This window comes from Gobio gobio, assembly GCF_949357685.1.
Source record: "Gobio gobio genome assembly, chromosome: 9".
Taxonomy (NCBI): Eukaryota; Metazoa; Chordata; class Actinopteri; order Cypriniformes; family Gobionidae; genus Gobio; species Gobio gobio.
In genome coordinates, this window is record NC_137115.1 from 3,351,084 (window position 1) to 3,372,926 (window position 21,843).

The following is a 21,843-nucleotide window of genomic DNA, read 5'->3' on the forward strand; positions in this document are numbered from 1 at the left end:
GGTCTTTCACCGATAGGCTCATTCCAGAGTCGTTCTCTGGGTTTGGTTACAATAAAAGCTCTTTTTAGACTAATGTAGCGTTCACACCAGACAAGAATGACGCAAATAATTTGCGCAAAGTTGGACGCTTGAACATTTTGAAATTACTGGCTTCATTCGCGCGTGACATTCACTTCACAACAGACGTGAATTCGTCTCATGGGCGGGGCTTCTGCTACCGGCTCGTCTCGTTGAGAAATGGCTGACATGGGCTGTGTTTACACGTCTTTTTGTTAAAATCTACTGTTAATGTGTGACAAAACGTAGTTTTAAGACTTTTTCAGGCGATAATGTAGTTGTTTAAAGCTCCAATCTGTGGTTTATTTATAAAGAGAGCGCCTATTTGAACATTTTATCTGGCGTTTTTGGAGTTGTGAGCTCCAGTGGATCAGCGGCGCTCATTAACCCCGGCGAGAGCAGCCTTTCCTCGGCCAGTCCTTCTGCCGTCTGCCGCTGGCTCTGATGTCCTGTAGTGGTTAAACATGAGATATGATTTGTCTTGTTTAGATCTAACGGCCGATCTTTGGTCTCATGGATCTATAATTTGTTCCCTGGCAAATCGTTTAGGCTTAGGGCAAAGTGAAGTTTCATTACTTTTTTATTTTTAGGCTATAACTTTACGTTACAGTTGTAGCCAACTAAAACTGACTTTGAATGTTTGACTGAATGGTTTGCTTTATTTCATGTATAGCTTATTATACCTTTTACTTATACTTTTGTATTATTGATCATACATAAACTTGCATTTAACAAAAAGAGACTGGGTTGTGTTTCATGTCATTTAATGTTATCACAGTGATAATCATATTGTCTGAACCAGATATTAATATACAGATTTTCTCCTCATTGTTGTCACTACTAGAGAAAGCTCCTGATTGGTTAACGCGGCGCGAAATATCCGCCAAAGTTCAGATTTTTCAACTCGGGCGATTCGCGGCGTTCGCGCGAATCACGCGTCAAACGCTCAATTCGTGTCGTGTCATTCGCGCGAATCGCACCGCAGCATGTCTATTCGCGTCTTTGCATTGACTTAACATGTAAATCACTCGAGCGAATGGCGTCATTCGTGTCCAGTGTGAACGCACCATTACAAGGAAGTTTTCAGGATATTCTTATAGTAAGATGACCTCTTATATATCAAACGCCCAAGAAAATTAGATTTTCTCATGACCCCTATTAGAAACATAGTCATAAAAATGTATACAATATTATATTATCTGCAAGTACAGATTTGTTTTAAAGTTGTTTTACAGTCTTGCTTTGAGTTTGTAAAAGTTTCACAGCCTCATGGGAATATTTAAGACACATCGGTTGCCATTTGCATGGAGTGTAATAAACACTCAGTCATTACAACGCTTTACCGTAGTGACGTGATGTAGTGATTAGTCGGGTAATAACGAGAACCACACCTGAAGTGACTTCAGAGTGTTTACTTTGACGAAGCCTTTTAGTCTGTGTTCACAAAGCCAGGCTTAACAAGGATTGAACAACATGAAATTCAAAAGCCTTCTCATCTGCTCCGCTTACATGGACGTCGTACATCCTCTGGATGAAGCAACAGTGTGGGGGATTTGTCAGGTTGGGCTGATTTCTCCGTGTAAGTCTGACACCTACTTTTGTCCGCCGCGGTTCTTCTCCTCGTTACACTTTGACAAGATCACAAATCTGTCGCCCTCCGCGGGTTCATTTGAATAATCAAAGTCTTCCGGATTCAGCTGCTGACTTCAACTGTATTCCGGATCTCATTAATATGTACCTCGTCTATTTTTATGCCAAACTAGCATTTACATGGTTGCCTTATCTGTCATTTTTTGCTTAATTGACAAGCCAGCTAACAGCCTCTCTCTTTCTCCTTTCATCTTTCTTTTCTTTCCGTTGGGAAAGATGTTATGTGCGTTCCCGATGTTCTCTAATTATCCCCTAAACCTGACTAGATGAGATATATTCCTGCATTTAGCTTTCAACATCGGTAGAAAATTGGATTATTCCATTCAGATTGGGCAGAAGATGACAGAATTAACTCGCTGCTCTTCAGGTGTGAATTATGTAGCAATTCGACTCAGTGTCGTATTAGGATCCGTACACCGTTGGGTTTGTGTTTTTACTGATTTGATACACTACTTGCTTTCTCTGGGTATCATTAAAAAGCACTATTTCAAGCTCACGTTTATTGTTTGGTCTTGGTTGAAAATTGTTCCTCTGTCCTTGAAGAGTAAAATCTTTTAAAGGGACCATGATAAGGCAGTCCCTCCAGAAAAACGCGATTATGCGATCGCGTGATTTAACGCATAATCAGCCAAAGTCCGCATATTCATGCGGGGGCTGCATTTTTTCAAATACGCCGCATAAATTGCCTATTTCCGCGTGCAAAATATGCGGGGCTATCATGATTTCATAATCCCCGCATTTTCGTTGCAAAAAAAGTCACATATATTAGCAGAAAGTTGAAAATTTTTCGTTTACTTCACACAAGAGCCGTCATTTCCGCCTATTGCCATGGGAACGTTTTGAAGTGACGTGATTACCCGACGCGAACGTCATCGAAAAGCTTCAAACCCCGTGGAGAAACCATAGATACCGGTGAAACCATGATGAAGCTCAAACTCCCATTGGCCAACAAAAATAACAGCAAAAGAGCAAAGCAGTTTCCCTGTGTGCTGACTGATTTCAAAACACAGCTTTGAAGCATTATGAATCAATGAGTCGATTCAGCGGTTTGAAGCGTTATGAATCAATGAGTTGATTCAGCGGTTTGAAGCGTTATGAATCAATGAGTCGATTCAGCGGGTTGGATCGCCAAAGTCACGTATTTCAGCAGTTTGACACGCGATCCGAATCATGAATCGACTATGGAGGCCTTTCTGAGCCATCGGAATTCAACTAAAATATCTTAATTTGTATCCAACAACATAAAGGGAAGTCATTAATGACAGAATTTTCATTTTTAGGTGAACTAACCCTTTAAGAGATTGCACTTTGTGCATTGGAAGCACTCAAATGTCTGTTTTGTATAGCGACATCTGTAAAACAGGAAGTTATTTATTAATCTTTTCAGAAGTTGTAGCATATTCCTTTTGTAAAGCTACAGAACTTGATTGTCTAAATGTTTTGTAAATTTGAGCCATTATTAAGGTCTTCAATAAAACAAGATGAGAACTTAAATATTCCAGCACTTTCTGTGATGTAGTGCTTTTTTTCTCTTTCTCATCAAACCGCAGTTTTTGCAAGTTCCCGCAATTTTATTGCATAAAATTGCATAAATATCCCGCATTTTTCATCGCATTTTTTAAGAAAACGTGCCGCATAATCAAGGATTTTTGCCCGCAACAATCACAAAAAAAAGCCGCATTTTTCTGGAAGGACTGATAAGGGATGTGGACGGAGACAAAGAGACAGATCAATTTACTGAAGAGGATAATGTCTTGCTCGAGGACAGCAAAGAGAGGCTGTGGCTCATATATTTGCACACCCATCACCATAAAAGCACCGATCGGCTCTATAAAGCAGTTACAGTCCCTTCACCTCTCAGATGAGAGGAGACACACAGAAGGACTGGTGTGTTCTTTTGCTTACGCACTGCTTTACGGAAAGTCTTTCAAGCTGGTACAACCACAAACTCTCAGTGATCAATATTTCAGTGACCTTGGACATCAAAGCTCCTTACAAAAGAGTATTAAATAGCTATGGAAGTTATTATTTTCGCCGGCCTCTTTCCTGCAAGTGTACAGTCAGTTCCCATGTGACCAATAGAGCGTGTGTAAGTTATGACTTTTAAGAGCGCTGACTTTTTAAAATTAATGTCTACGGGAAATGTTCGCGCCACGGTCTGTTGAGGTTCATCTCATGCCAAATAAATCGTCTTTTGGCGGCTCTACCGCAATTAACCAAATGTCAGCTATACCTTAAGTCTTCTAAAACAAAACCGTGATACTTCCCTATTCACCACTTCTACTTCACCATTCATTTCAGTTTGTTTTCATTTGCCACATGTCTTATTTCATTTGCCGCCACTTATCAATCACAATGGACACTAACGAATCCTCTCAGCTGTTCGTCATTTGTGTTAATCGTCTGTGTATTTCGTCTAAGTTCCTGCTTTTCCTCAGTTCAGTGTCCAGTGTTGTTTGTGGTAGCTATGTCCGTTTCGCAATACCAAGTACGGGAACTTCTGACTTGTGTCCTTGGTAGTTCAGACTTGCCAAGTTGAACTCAGGAGAACAAACTCCAGAGGACGGGAGGACACAAGTCTGGTACTCTGCTAATGGAACAGCAGCGTTCTTGATGTCATCAAACACCAATCTGCCTCTTAAAACTACATTTTATGACACATTAACAGTAGTATTTTTAAATTACTAAACAACCCAAGTTGGGTTGAAAATGGACTAACCCAGGAATTGGAATGTTTTAACCCAGTGAATGGTTCGTTTTAACCAGCAGTTGGGTTAAATGTTCGCTTCAAACGCCCCAATCACTGGGTTAAAATAACCCAATTGCTGGGTTAGTCCATTTGTAACCCAACTTGGGTTGTTTTTAACCCAGCTTTTTTTAGAGTGTGAATAACTCACTGCAGTTATAATTATAATCGAGTACTTTAAATGTGCTTTAGTATGTTAAGGTTCAAGCCTTAAAAGGCAGGGTTTAAAAGACCCCCTGAAATTCCTAAATGAGTGAAAAAGCCAAAGTGTTTTCCACTTAATGCTGCCAAGTGCAGAAGTTTTAGGATAGACTTGTATTCAACAGAGTGAACTTCCATACATTTGACATAGTCAATCAATAAAGATGTGTGAAAGACGAGTTTCCAACATGGATCTTGCGAAGATAAAGTGAAAGGTTTGTCGGTTATTCCACATTTGTTTTTTTCTCTCCAGGCACGCCAGCGCTCATGCCATCGCCATCTGCTCAACATCTGAGCTCTATAGAGTCTCTCCTGTTGTTCAGGGATTATATCTGGCTAGTCAGCTTACTGTGATGCTAAAAAGAAGTGTGCTGCGCTGCCTTCAAGTCATGTCGAAATGATCGCATTTACAAGATGAGAACACTATAATGTTGTAGCTACCAGTGGGACTCTGGATTTTCTTTGAGCCCTGAATATCAGAGTTGGTGATGTGAATGAATTCCTTAAAGAGGGGAATTTAGATGCACATCACAGTATATTTGTAAGTATAGACTGAGTTTAAGACGACTTAATAAGCATTATAAATAAATAAAAACGTTTAGTTAATAGTTGACAGTTTATTTAAATTCATTTTTAAGTTCATTATTGTTTCTGTTAGGATTAAAAGTAATATGAAATTCTTACAGAGACATGTAAGGAAATGAATAAAAAATGACTTTCTTTGAAGAGTCTGTGCTGCAGGGCGCTTATTAAATCTAGCTAGGTCTGATCCGTTCCCCATGTCTGATTTTTAAATTCTCTACATTATTAAACCTATTAGTTTTTATAGCTTCCCCATATTCAGGCAAACACGTATTCTGCTAAATAGAAATCAACAATTTGGCACCATAAAAACCAAACCTCCACTCGCAGGGTTTCAATTCATCCTGTTAAGTGCTACACTGCTAAAAATGAATTTTGGTTTCACTTTATTTTGATGGTCCCTTTAACACATTCTGTAGACTATAAGTAACGATGCACCTACATGTCTACTAACTCTCATTAGACAGGGTTAACATAAGTTGCATGTTCTTGCAAAGTTACTTATAGTCAGCTGAATGTCTGTTATTAAGCAGACAGACATGGCTTAGTTAGTTACTACCTTTTAAAAGTGACCACCGAAATCAAGTGTAACCTGAATTTCGCACTCAGTATTTTTGTCTTGGGTAACACTTTAGAATACTGTTCCATCATTAATGAATAACTAACAAATGAGGAATACATTATTAGCACTCTAGTAGGGCTGCACGATTTGGGAAAAATATCTAATTGCGATTATCCTTTAAAATGCAATTATTTTTACAAATGAAAAGTGTGTATATAACATTTTGTGTTTATATATAACAATTATTGGGATTATTATTATTGCTAAATAAAAATAATAAATATTACTATGACAATAGCATTCATTATTAAAAAAAATAAATATAACAGGATAATAATAGTATTTATATTTTACAGAAAACAAAAAAAATATGGGTTACCTGTTAATATGCAGACAGCCTATGGCTAAAAATCATTAGAAAGGTCTAAGGATTTATTGTAAAAAAATTATTATTATAAAATTCTGTGCTTTTTATCTGTGATTTCAATTTTTTAAAGTCTATGTCTTTTATATGAAATATGAGCCTCTTATGCATCCACTGTGGGGATTAAAACTCCTGTACATTGAAGAAAAATATATGGATTGTCATATACATTTATTTAGAAGTATTATTTTCTTATTTTCTACCCAAAGTTTTCATTCATACTGGAGGCCAGAGGGCGCCCTCGAGCAGAAACTCCACATACGCCTCAGAGAAATAATCGTTTGCAGGAAATCTCTAAGGGAAATCCCTAATGTGAAGCTAAGCTAGCGCTGTAGGCTGAATAAAACGAAGATAGAAACGCTTTGACTGATTAAACATGAAGATAATACTTCTGCAACAAGATATGGTGTATTGAGTTCTTCAAGCCTTCTTGGGTATTTTCATAATAATAATGTATTCAGTGCTGATTGACATTCTGTGATAGGAAACCACATCAGCTCGACTGACGATATGAAGTGAGTTAAAACCTGTTATCAAACAATGTATTTTGTTGGACAACAGGTTTATGAACGCTTCGCATTACTAGTTTGTGAAGATGTTTGACACATGTTGCTTTTTCAAGCGCACGTTATAATAAGCGATTCAAACTCGCAGTGCTTTCAGACGGATCACAGAGACTCTCTTCACTGACATGCTGGGCATTTATTTATTTCATTAAAATTGCAGCCTTTGCGCTTTCATAATCGCAAATAACCCAAATTTTGCGATTGCGGTTCGATTTTGATTAATCCTGCAGCCCTACACTCTAGTAACTATTATTAACTAACAAGAAACTCTGATTAACGAATTAGCAAGTAACAGTGCTTAGTCAAACGTGGTAGTTCACAATTAGTGTCACCGGCGGTTGCAGGTGTGTAGAAATGGGATCTAAGTGCAGCAGTCTTCAGATCATTTTAACAGAATTCAGAATATCAAGTGTGACACACATAAGCAGATCAACCTAACCATACGCAACATAGAACTGACAATCAGGGCTTAAATAGACAGAACAGACAAAGGGAGAACCTTTAACTAAACACACCTGAACTGGGGACTCTAATCAAATCAGTTACCATAGAAAGAAACAGACAGGGCACAGAACTAATTAGCAAACTAGAAAGCTAACTTTGAAACATCCTTGTGTCGTAATACCACAGGGGTGGGAGGGTGGGTGCCCGGGAGATTGATGAGGGTGTGGCTTAGTAAAACAGGAAACCTCCAGGGCAGCGCCGACAGTTCAGGGGGTCAGGGTTTGGCCACTATGGCCAGTGACGTATTGCAGCTCCATTCCCCCCCAAAAAATATTGGGAGTAGCTATGGGGTTGGCTCATGCGCTGGAGCGGACTCTGGAGTGGGCTCAGGAGTCAGAGCCATCACTGGACTCTGGTCAGGGGCTGGAGTGAATGTGTGTGGCCCAGACACGCATAAATGCTAAAGCCATCATGGATAGTGCATCCCTCTCTGGGTTGAGCTCGGGATTTCTCTCACTGGAACGGACTCAGGAATTTCTCTCACTGGAACGGACTCAGGAATTTCTCTCAAAGGAATGGACTCAGGAATGTCTCTCACTGGAACGGACAAAGGAATTTCTCTCAGAGGAATGGACTCAGGAATTTCTCTCACTGCAGCGGACTCTGGAATTTCTCTCACTGGAACGGACTCAGGAATTTCTCTCACTGGAACGGACTTAGGAATTTCTCTCACTGGAACGGACTCAGGAATTTCTCTCACTGGAACGGACTCAGGAATTTCTCTCACAGGAATGGACTCAGGAATGTCTCTCACTGGAGCGGACTCAGGAATTTCTCTCACTGGAACGGACTTAGGAATTTCTATCACTGGAACGGACTCAGGAATTTCTCTCACTGGAACGGACTCAGGAATTTCTCTCACTGGAACGGACTCAGGAATTTCTCTCACAGGAATAGACTCAGGAATTTCTCTCACTGGAGCGGACTTAGGAATTTCTCTCACTGGAACGGACTCAGGAATTTCTCTCACTGGAGCAGACTCAGGAATTTCTCTTACTGGAACGGACTCAGGAATTTCTCTCACAGGAATGGACTCAGGAATTTCTCTCACAGGAATGGACTCAGGAATTTCTCTCACTGGAACGTACTCAGGAATTTCTCTCACTGGAACGGACTCTGGAATTTCTCTCACTGGAACAGACTCAGGAATTTCTCTCACAGGAGCGGACTCTGGAATTTCTCTCACTGGAACGGACTCAGGAATTTCTCTCACTGGAACGGACTCTGGAATTTCTCTCACTGAAATGGACTCAGGAATTTCTCTCACTGAAACAGACTCGGGAATTTCTCTCACAGGAACGGACTCAGGAATTTCTCTCAATGGAACGGACTCAGGGATCTAAGTGCAGCAGTCTTCAGATCATTTGAACAGAATTCCGAATATCAAGAACAATACACATAATCAGATCAAACTAACCATGCGCAACATAGAACTGACAATCAGGGCTTAAATAGACAGAACAAAAAAAGGGAGAATCTTTAACTAAACACACCTGAACTGGGGACTCTAATCAAATCAGTTACCATAGAAATAAACAGACAGGGCACAGGGCTAATTCGCAAACTAGAAAGCAAACTTTGAAACACAGACATAATAAAAGCTAGATGTCTCGTCCGCGCTGCTGGCCAATGGAGGTCGACGTCCACACCTGGCGGCCATCTTGTCACAAGCAGCTTGCTCACTCGTAACATTGTTTTCATGGTGCTTGCACTTTTTAAATTACCATAACTTGCTCAATTTTCTACCGATTTTCAAACTGTTTGGTTTGTTATAAATGTCAGAGATGTAGTTATGACACTGCATACTTATGAAAAATTATTCATAATTTGTTCAAGCATCCATAATTATAGCCACGTTAATAACTTTTGTAAGAAACCAAACCATTTGTAAATCCGTCCAGATTTCAGTGAGATAAGAGTATTTGTGTTCAGATCACTCGCCTTACATCAGGAGCCACAGAGCCCTGCCTGTGACAAGATGGCCGCCGGTGATGATGTTAGAGACTCCACCGCAAGACATCTAGCCTTTATTATGGATATCTATGGCTGCGGCGCCCGGGGAGCAGTTGGGGGTTCGAGGGTCAAGGGTCTCACCTCAGTCATTGTATTGAGGGTGGAGGAAAGCGCAAGTTATTCACTCCCCCCACCGACAATTCCCCCCAGACCTGAGACTCGAACCCGCAACCTTCGGGTTACAAGACCGACTCTAACCATTAGGCCACGACTGCCCCAAGCATCTTAGCTAATCAATAACTACAATTGTTTGACCTCATACCTCCCAGAGGACTACTAAGAACTACTACATGTTCATAATTCATGTGTATAATGTATAATTAATTCTAAAGTGAAGGTCATGATAACCCACTAGTAATGACTTTCAGAAGGAATTAATCAATATTTGTATCAGTATTCCAATGTCCAATGTCCACATTCAACCGAGCACTATTAGTTAATAGTAGTTACTAGAATGTCGTTTTTGTAAAAAAAAAAGTTTAACATTCTATTCTGTCAGTAGGGTAATAATACTGTTTTCCCTTTTGCTTAGGGTTTTTCTTACCCCACTGACAGTGTGTGTGTGTGTGTGTGTGTGTGTGTGTGTGTGTGTGTGTGTGTGTGTGTGTGTGTGTGTGTGTGTGTGTGTGTGTGTGTGTGTGTGTGTGTGTGTGTGTGTGTGTGTGTGTGTGTGTGTGTGTCAAACATAAACTCCCTTCATTTTGATACATTTTTCAGAAGACGAGACTTGACATCTAAAGTCCCGTTGCTTCTCAAACGCGTCTTGATTTGATCATGTTTACTGAGAAATTCATTTTTAGCCGTGTGGAACCAGGTACAATTTCCTTTGGACCACATTCATTTGAAGCTGTTTAGTTTCTGGTTGAGCATCCCTACTGTCATCCGCCTCACTATCGGCTTCATCTGCACTTGGATGAAGAAGAAGAAGGATGGAGGGAGAGCGAGCGAGACCGTTCCTTGTGGCGACCATCTCTTGAATCCCAAGCTATCAGCATCAGAATTCAGGCAAGACAAAGCGCAGCGAGTCATGAGTGGGTTTGTCACTGAGGGCTTCGTCGGGTTGGTATAATTTATCATGGATGCCACTGTACGTTGACAGGGCCGCAGCTGCTCTCTGCTGGGAGAAAACAGCACATGTGCCTCATCTGGAACATATGATCTTTTTTGCACAACCTGTTGCAGTTGCAGGAGAAAACAGGAGGAGAGGTTTTCATCAGATTAGAGGTGGATTTACAGTAGCGCCTGTACAGGAAAGGCTTCATTACATTCATTAGCGCAATGCACAGTGGAGGAATATGTAAACAAATGTGCTTTGGCAGGAACCCATCAGGAACAGAGGGTGGCTTCTAAATCTTGCATATGGGTTGCAGATGAAAGTTGCATATGAGTGATGTTCCTGCATGGATCAGGTTTTCTCCTCTCCGTTTAACATCTGCAGAACATTTAACGTCCCAGGATGGAAATCATGGATGCTTCTTTACATCTTGACAACACACTGCACCCTTGCGATATGTTGCGAGGATGAACTAATAGATTAATACATTTCAAGAAAAAGTTTTTATATGCTCTTTTATGATGACAGATGCACTTTTATGATGGACAGATGCACTTTTATGATGACAGATGCACTTTTATGATGGATAGATGCACTTTTATGATGGATAGATGCACTTTTATGATGGACAGATGCACTTTTATGATGACAGATGCACTTTTATGATGGATAGATGCACTTTTATGATGGATAGATGCACTTTTATGATGACAGATGCACTTTTTATGATGATAGATGCACTTTTTATGATGGATAGATGCACTTTTATGATGGACAGATGCACTTTTATGATGACAGATGCACTTTTATGATAAATAGATGCTCTTTTATGATGATAGATGCTCTTTTATGATGGATAGATGCTCTTTTTGGGACTTCAAAAATGACCCTACATTTTGTTCAGTCTGTGGGGCCAAAGGTCACATTAGCAATTAAAGAGAAAACACTTCAGCAAAACATGCTCAGGTCAAAGTGTCTGAATCATTTTGCTCCCATTTTTTTTTTAAATCATTTTTACAGGTAGTCACTGTATGAAGAATTGTTGGGTATAATATGTCACAGCTGACTTTATTTTGCTCTCCTCACTGACATAAATGAACTCTAGTGTCCTGCACACACTAGTAAAACATTATATCTGCTGTCTGAATCATTTTTGGTTTGACTGTACAAATGATATGAGTAAAAATGACTAATCATTTTTGGGTGAACTGTCTCTTTAAATGTTATTTGGTCTTTGCAGCCATGTGTGTGTGTGGAATGAAGCTTTTATGTGCGGATAAGAAAGAAATAAACCCTGCCTTTGACTACATTTGTTAAAACCATAGCAACTTGCTGGCTGTGACCAGAACGTAGACAGCCCACACATGCTTTCATGTTTCATGTGTAACCTCAGTCATGAATCCCACAAGACAGGCCTCATTCACAACACCTACTGTAGCTCTGAATATGCTAAATCGATTTTAATTGTGAATCAAGCACCGTTGCGGATCTGTCCAAAGTGATTCTGCATCATTACTCTGAGTTTTAGAGCGACAGAGAGGCTGTAACCCTACTCAACACATCTCTAAAAAACATTATTGATTAAACAGAGACAAATGGATGCTGAAACCGCTTTAGAGTTGGGATGGAAAGAATGTGATATGAATACTATTGTGTGCATTTAAGAGTTTGCTCCAGACATCGTGCTATGTAATTATTATATTGAGCAACAGCTGTCGCGTATGGTAAGAAACACACTTGATATTTCGAGGAAAAAAGTGAAAGGAATGAAATAGTCTATTGATGCTTTCTATTGAGTGTTGTATCGTTTAAATCACACACCTGATACCCACCGATCGACATCCAAGAAATATCACTTTTATTCTTCAAAACATGAAAGAGTTTGATCTCTTTGGGGACTCATGACTCAGTCCTCAGACTCAAAGTCCTGAGGGAAACGCAGATCCACAGATCCGCAGTCTACCGGGAACATCCTCAGAAAAACAGATGTTTTATGTGATAGGAAAGTCAGTTACGCTTTATTGTGATGCTCCCCTTTAGACATTCGCTAACACTTTATATATTTAGCCTGTATTGTAAGGGTATTCTTAATGCATTATAATACATGTATAACACCTTATAATATGTTGTATCATCTGATAAATAATCAAAACAACAGTTACAATATTATAATACTAATAATGTAAACTTTTAAGTGTACAATGCAATACAACACCAGATGAAGCCTGCATTTATAATGCATCATAAGGATATTATAGGGTTGGGTACCGTTCACATTTTAACTGGTACCGGCACCCGAAATTCGGTACTGGTACCCAACGGTACCTTTTTTCGGTACTTTAGGGATTTACATCAATAACTATAAATAACCTGTAAGTCATTTATAGAAGTGTTATTGACATTATGCCAGAGCTGCCCTGCTCTCTGTCTGCCATTGTCTGTGATGTTTGTATACTGTAATATTTACTAGATAGTAGGCTACTAGGTACTTAAATTTAGTTAATAAAAACAACCATATTATTTTTTTCTTTTAAATTTAATTTCTATGAAAAGATTTCCCACAAATTATGTGCTGTGTATTTTCTGGTAATCAAATGAAGACATAAGACATTAATTTAATTTATCTTTTAATATAATTAAACTTTTTTTGTCAAACAAAGTGCTGCACAACTGAGCTATATACGGTTTAAAATTAAAACATTAAAACAGAATTTTTTTAATTTATTACTTAAAAAATAAAGTTTCGATTATTATTATTAGGCTACATTTGTGTTAGTATAAGTACTTGAGACATATCTAAATTCTACTCTACAACAGTGATGTATTTGTCAAGATAAACCGGACTTTTATTTTGACGGGTTGCCGTTCCTTTGAGTTTCTGTGTTTATGATATGACGGTAGTTTTTATCAAATGAAACGGTAAAATGCTCATAAAGTGACTCTCATGCTGCGTCCCAATTCGCATACTATCCGTACTAAATAGTATTCGAAAAAAGAATTAGTATGTCCCAAATCGTAGTTTGTTGAAAAGAGTATTCCAAAGATTCCCGGATGGTCGACTATTTCCGGCCAGAATTCGAAGTGTAGATCGATACGCACTCTGACTCTAACGGCTGATATTGCCCACAACCCATTGCGAGAACTACAAACACGGATAAAAAGTGTTAAAAAACTACAAACATGACGGTTACGCGAGTCTGACGGCTAAGTAGAGAGGATTAGATAAAGGGGCTTGAGTGAGCAATTATCATTTTAACCTGACGAAAATATATTTATTCAATGTTAGCCACATTATATTTCACCTGCAGCAGCATTGTGAACTTTTGTAATGATACATTTGGCCATTAACTTTGCAAACACATGAGAGGAGTCTCTACATTAAATATCCACAAATGGCAGATCAACGTGCTACTATATTTCTCTCCGATACGGTAGGAAATTAAATTGAATGTGGAGGATTTGAACTGTGACGATGATTGACAGGGTAGTTTAAACGGTGACGGGACTCACGTAACTAAGCAACAGAGTCCGTTAAAGATGACGAAGTAGTAAGTCCCAAAGCTTGCATACTTTTCTGCTACACACTCAAAAGTATGTACTTTTTCTTCACAAAAAGAGTACATACTTTTAGGACGTTGTATTAGTAGGCGACTTGGGACGCAGCATCAGTGGCTCTGGAGATGACGTTAGTGCGTTCATGTCCTCATATGAGATGGCAGAGAAGAAAACAACCACAACCGTCATAGTGATAGTGAGCGCGTTAGTGAGTGAGTGAGTGTGTGTGTGTGTGTGTGTGTGGTAAACCGCGCTTCTACGGCATTCATTCGCACATTCTCTAGACACTAAGGATTCGTATTTAAATAGTCTTTTATTAAACCTTTTAAATATTAAACCTTTTTGCGGTTTAATATTCACAGACAGTAGTCTATATCACCAGATGCGTTCTCAGATACCGAAATTTGGTACCGATTGATTTAATGTGAATTGGTACTCAGTAGTACCGACGTAATTCGGTCGGCGCCTTTAAAAGTACAGAGTTCGGTACCCAACCCTAATTATAATACATGATTAAACAACCTTATAATGTGTTGTTTCATCTCATGTGTCATGATTCACCAGTGAGAGTGCCCTTGATTACCACCTGAGGGCACTCCACCCCGGACTGTCACTCCATCAAGGACTACATCTCCCATAATCCTTTGCCCGGATTTATCAGCACTCATTGATTACATCCACCTGTGTCTCATTACCCTGTTTACCTCACCCTATATAAGCCTGGTTATCTCATTCATTCATGGCGAAGTCTTGTTTAGTGCATTTCTGAGCGTATTCCCTGGTTTCTTGTCTCTTGGTTTTTGGATTTTGTGCCTGTTCCGTGGATTACCCACGATTTGCCTGATTGAATTGATTGCCTGTTATGACCTCTTGCCTGTTTGTTGACGACGAGTGTGGATTACCCTTTAAAGCTACACTGTGTAACTTTTTTAGTTTATTCTTAGCTAAAAACACTTAGTTCTTTCAAAAATATATGTGCTCATTAATGTATATTTACTTCTTTCAAGTAATAAAGTATTCTCGTAAGTTTATAATATGCCATTGTAAATACATACGGGTGAGGGTTTGAATGCGGGTCGCCATGTTGCCCCTCCATCTTGAAAGTACATTAGCCAAAGAGGGACATACCCGTGAATTCAAGCTTCGCCTTTGGCGTTTTAACACTCGATGGCACCGTGTCGAATGTGGACGAGGTCGAACTGGAAGCCATATTAATCTTGGACTAAATCGGCCACCGTATGAGTTAAAACGAAAACGGAATTGAGAGGAAGAGTAACTAATATTCACTGGATGGTCAAATACCTTTTAACCGCTAGATGGGGGAAAATATCACACAGTGTAGCTTTAAAATAAAGCTGCGTTTGGATTCTCAACCTTCGTGTCTCAGAGCAGTACGTTACAGAAGACTTCGCCGTGAATAACAGAGTGAACATGGTATATGAGACACAGGTGTAAACAGTGAGTGCTAATGAGTCCAGGCAAAGGATTATGGGTAATGTAGTCTATGATATAATAACAGTCCGGGTTGGAGTGCCCTCTGGTGGTGATCACACTGGTGAATTGTGACATCATGAATAATACTTACCAATTATATATCCATTTAGCCATGCATCCATTTTGTACGTCCTCCATGCATGCTCTAAATGTTGTGTTGTGAATGTTGTGGATAAGGTTACGGTATTAAACCTGCATTTATAATGCGTCATAAAGGTATTATTAATGCATTGTAATGCATGCATAATACTGTAACCGTATACACTACACAACATTTAGAGCGTGCATGGAGGACGTACAAAATGGATGTGTATATATGATGGGTAAGTATTATTACTGTTTTACGATTATTCATGAGATGAAACAACACAGGTTGTTTATGCATGTATTATGATGCATTAATAACACCCTTATGATGCATTATAAATGCAGGCTTCATCTGGTGTTATAATGCATTCTCTTAAAAGTTATAAACACAAATAGGTAAGTATTATAATTAGGGCTGTCAAAAGATTAATCGCGATTAATCGCATCCAAAATAAAAGTTTGTGTTTACATAATATATGTGTGTGTACTCTGTTAATTATTATTTATATATAAATACACACACAAGCATGTATATAATTAAGAAAAAAATATAATTTTTTATATATAAAACATTTATATTTATATATATATTATAGATTATATAAATGTATATACAGTATATACATGCAAATATTTCTTAAGTATATGCATGAATGTGTGTGTATTTATATATAAATAATAATTAACAGAGTACACACACATATATTATGTAAACACAAACTTTTATTTTGGATGCGATTAATCTTTTGACAGCCCTAATTATAATGTATTGTAACTGTTGTTGTGATTATTTATCAGATGATAAAACAAATTATAAAGTTGTTTCTAAGGCATTATGCATGTGTTATAATGCAGTATTAATTCCTGTATAATGCATTATAAATACAGGCTTCATAGAAAGTGTTATCAGACATTCTGTTGACTGTAAGTAACGTTGCACCTTCATGTCAACTCATTCTCATTAGAGTATTAGTTGAGTAGACGGTCATGGTTGGTATAAGTTGACATGTAGTTTACTTGTAGTCAGTCAAATATCTGAGGAGCATCAAAATAATGAGTTAGCTGATATTAGTCTACTAATACTCTACTGTCTGCTAGTTACGTAGATAAGTTACGTATACTCAGTGGAATGTCTAAAGGAAATCATCAAAATAAAGTGATACCGGAAAGTTTGTTTACCTGCGCATACAAATGTCTTTTTAACCCTCATGTTTTTGAGATTTCAGAAACCCAAGGCCTTTATAATCACTTAAAGCAACACACCGACTTTTTGGGACTTTAGCTTATTCACCGTCTGACCCACCCACCGCTAGCCTAGCTTAGCACAATGACTGGAGGTAAACGGCTCCAGCTAGCCTAGCTTAGCACAAAGACTGGAGGTAAACGGCTCCAGCTAGCCTAGCTTAGCACAAAGACTGGAGGTAAATGGCTCCAGCTAGCCTAGCTTAGCACAAAGACTGGAGGTAAACGGCTCCAGCTAGCCTAGCTTAGCACAAAGACTGGAGGTAAACGGCTCCAGCTAGCCTAGCTTAGCACAAACACTGGAGGTAAACGGCTCCAGCTAGCCTAGCTTAGCACAAAGACTGGAGGTAAACGGCTCCAGCTAGCCTAGCTTAGCACAAACACTGGAGGTAAACGGCTCCAGCTAGCCGACTGCTCAATAAGTGACAAAATAACGCCAACATTTTCCTATTTGCATGTTGTGATGTGTATATTCACGGCATGTACAAATAACAAGGTCACATGAGACACATGAGTTTGTAATCGTATACATACTGGGAACTATATTCTCGGAAAATGAAGCACTGCTCCTTCTGCGGAGTGATTTGCTCGCAGCACCTGAGAAGCCCCACGGTGAGGAGCAGAGAGTTCGCTCAGAGTTGGAGTAAAAGAGTCAGCAATTACTAGATAGTAAATGCATAGTTTACAATCATGGGTGTTCGCTGTATTGTAAAGAGCTGCGACAATAAACAGGGGAGACCAGGTAATGCCATTATGTTTCAATTCCAAACCAAAACGCTGACCTGATGAATCTATGGCTACTTGTTTTGTCACTTATTGAGCAGTCGGCTAGCTGGAGCCGTTTACCTCCAGTCTTTGTGCTAAGCTAGGCTAGCTGGAGCCGTTTACCTCCAGTCTTTGTGCTAAGCTAGGCTAGCTGGAGCCGTTTACCTCCAGTCTTTGTGCTAAGCTAGGCTAGCGGTGGGTGCTTCAGACACAGTTATGGAACGGAGATGAGAATGGTATGTAAGGACTTATCTAACTCTGGGGGATATGGGGAATAAGATAAAGTCGCAAAAACTCGGCGTGTTCCTTTAAAACACTTGAACTCGTTGAACAATCAGGTTGTTCATCTTTCCTATCTCATGAGAAATTATAATGAAAATACTTCAACTTGATAACATGCTTCCATTATGTCTTCCATTAAAATAGCTACATAAATGCATTGCTTCTGTTTGGGCTCTCTCGAATATATAAAAGCGTGATTATCATAAGTGCAAGGAGTTTTGATTTAGAGATATTCTCTGACTCTTGATTATTTTGGTTTGCTTCTTTGTTTTTCAGTAATGCCATTTTTTTCTGGTGTCAGATTGACCTCAAAACAGAATAAACATGATTATATTTGATAAAAGTCACCTTTCTGGGGGAAAAAAAGCATGTGCAGTTTTTTTTTTTTTTTTTTTTTTTTTTTTTTTTAAGTTAAAGCCTCAATACATTTGCTTTGGTGTGGCTGGTTAAGTGAATGTCATGCTCCACACCCATAACAGTTGGTGACCAATGCCAACCACCAATAATACAAGAGAAAGGAGGCGTCCCCGTGCACTTTGTAGCCGTGAAAATCATCATCGAAATTGAGTCAGACATGAAAGCCCCTCTGCAACAACTACTGTTGGAAAAAGATACCTCAGTTGTGCTCACCGACATTTTAGGGCAGTCTGAAGTAACGAAAAAGAAGGTGTGAGCGGCATAAGCCGGCTGCAAGACATTTACTGCGTGTAGATGTGTGTGTGTGTGTGTGTGTGTGTGTGTGTGTGTGTGTGTGTGTGTTCGTGCCTGAGTTTGCATAGATGATGTACGTGGAATTTAATGTATGTGCATCGTTGTTATATTGAACTGAAAGCCATCTTAAACAAAAATAACATTTTGGGTTTTTGTTCAACTGGGCATGGGAATGCTTTGATCTGAACTGAATTTTTTACTGTAACTGACAGATTCCATCCAAAAAAACACGGGAGTGGGAGGGAACGGGAGTCTTTCTTCTGGGATTGGGACGGGACAGGAATTTTCCCCAGTTTTTTCGTGGGATTGGAATAGGATGGGCTTTTTTTGTGGGAGTGGGACGGGAGAGGTTTGAAAATCCACTCACCCTCTACTTCTTACCACAGTAACGTTAATAATCACATCCATCAACATGATTTCTGCCCGAGTCCTATCCCGATTCTTTCCCACCGGCTGTGAGCTGAAGACCACATGTCCCAAGAGTCTGTGCTCAAACGTGCCGTCATCAAGCCAAGCCTTTGTTTTGAACAGGCGACTGATTGCGGATGGAAAAGTTACATAGTACACCTTTAAGCCTACTGGATTTTTAGTATAAGTTGGGGAATGATAAAGGGGAAATGCTGTTGAATGTAAAATGACTAAAAAAACTGTACAAATGACAGTAATGTCTCTCTGTTTTTCACCATAGTAGGTAAAAAATACTATTACATAAATTATACAGTTAGTGCATAATTCCAAAAACAAAATCTGAAGGCTTAATGCAGTACTTCCTATTTATTTATTTTTTCAATTGTTTACGTTTGTGTAAACTGATCTCCATTCCAATCCTCTCAAAAGCTCTCACTTTGACAGCCGAGCACTCTGGGAGAATTACAGCCCACACAACAGCTATTGTTGAGTTTGTGGATTTATTGGCTATTGTAGGAAGAGCCTTTGTCTATGTCCATAAGAACTCTGTGAGCTTAGTATTTGTAGCGTTCTCGCTCTAAATTCTGGAATAAACCCGCTTAGAGCTTCTCTGGTGCTCTCTGTGAGCATATGTGTGTGTCTGTGTGTTTGTGTCTCCTCCGCTCTATTGTTTGATACGGGTCAGTGCAGAGCTTCTTCTTCGCCTGCAGACACTACACCACCACTTCTGTAGTATTTATAGCACTGGAGCATTCTGGGATATGAATCATAGATTGCGAGTATGGGTCTGTGAGTATCTCTCTATTTGTGTGTTAGAAAGTAGCGTATGGCTATACCTTGAGGAAACCGTGTCCTGAGGATGGCACTTGAGTGAAACACCTTTTCCTCTATCTCCTTTTGCGAGTAAAGCTTGGCTGTTATGCATTTAAAGATGACAGGATAATGGGTGCAATTTATAAAAGGCCTCGAAGGAATATTTTTGAAAGAATCTTTCAAGCATTCTATGAAATAACCATGCACAACCTTTTACCACATGACATGCAAATAGGTGTGTTACACATGTACAAGTTAACCAGCACCAGTGCAGATTTGTGAAATTAAAGGACCAGTAAAGGTATATTTATGTAATAGTGCACAAAATGTGTAGCCTGGATGCCAGCCAATCTTACACAACATTTGAGGTGGGGAAGTTCGGTTTGGACTTGATCCGTTGTGGAGCAACTATGCTGGAACCAGAGCTGTTCGGACCAATCAGATCATCAGGGCGGGCTTTATACGATGATGGACAGATGATCAACAGTAACATCATCAAAGAGTGCTTGGGTTTAATTAATTTACTAAACGGAGAGCTTGTTCGTCTATGCGTTCATCATTAATATTTCTCTCAGAAATGATGATGGTGTTGGTAAGTACTCTAAAACACCAGCAATGATCGTTTACACTCATTTTCTTCTTCTACTTCTTCCAGTGTGTGTGCAGTTGAGTTCTGTTGACAAATATGCGTCGCTCAACACACATCACTTACTCCGTCGCTCCGATTGGTTGTAGGTCTGTCCAATTGAGTGCAGAGGCATTTTCTTTCCTGGGTCGGTTGAAACACCCCATAATCACAGCCCAACGGAGCAGGAGCAGACTCAAATCCTGACTAGAATCTGAGGATGACGACGTCAGGCTACAAAATGTGCATTAAGACTAGAGTTAGAAACTGATTCAGTTTTTTTTTTAAAACAACAGAGCTGAATGCATTTCAGTTAAAGGGGACATATTACTCCCCTTTTCACAAGATGTAAAATAAGTCTCTGATGTCCGAGAATGTATGTGAAGTTTTAGCTCAAAATGTCCTACAGATCATGTTTTATAGCCTGTTAAAATTGCTTTTTGGGGGGTGAGCAAAAACACAGTTTTTGTGGATGTCCCTTTAAATGCAAATGAGCAGCTGCTCCCCGCCTGTTCTTTCAAGAGGGCGGAGCTTCAAGAGCTCGTGCAACAACAACAGAACATGTCAGAAACTAACAGTGTTCAGTTCGAATCGGAGTCGGACAATAAGGCAGCGGCTATTTGCACTAAGTGAAAATAACATATTTTCTTAGTGATAGATGATATTTACACAAAGTGCACATAGCTGTAGATGCGATTTACTAAGTGAAATAGCATAATAAGGGAAAATAGTGATATATTCTGTTTACATCATGTAAAAGTAGCAGTTCTTTGAAATATGTGTAAATAGTGATTTGATGCTATTTATACTTTATTTTGACAGATACACACTATTTGCACCTCAGTATAGTTGTACATTAACAGGATGCAGTAATAACATAGAGTGTAAATGATTATATTTACTAAAATTATTAAATGGATGCCGCCTTAATGGGACAATAAAAGCCCTCCCTACACCTATCCCTAATTATTAAACATTTCGTTAGGCACTTGATTTTTACTTTTAGAACATTTAATTTTTTATTGAAAGTAAATGCCTTTCTGATGTGATATGTGATGGGAAAAGGGAGAAGAGCGAGCTCTGCAAAAGGCGGATTCGAACACAGGTCGATCGCGTCAAAACCTAGATCTTTAAGCCTTATGCTGCGTTCACACCAAACGCGAATAGAGTGTCAAAATCGCGTCTACAGCGTCTAGTTTCACACGCAAACATTTTGAATGCATTCGCGCGTCCGCGGCGAATTGGACACGAGTAGAAATCGAGCACTGGAAGCGAAATTGACGCGCGTTCAAGGCACTCCAGGAGAAATATGTCATAAAACACCTCTGCCTCTTTTCATTTTCATTAAAAATATATATTAAGCATTAATAGCCATACAAATGTGGTCCAGGCAACTCCTACATTATCTTCACTGAATGTATATTTAAATATCCTTAAAAAATAAAGTTATGAAACTTTTCTTTGCCCTCAGTCAAAACGATTTGGCAGACAACAAATTATAG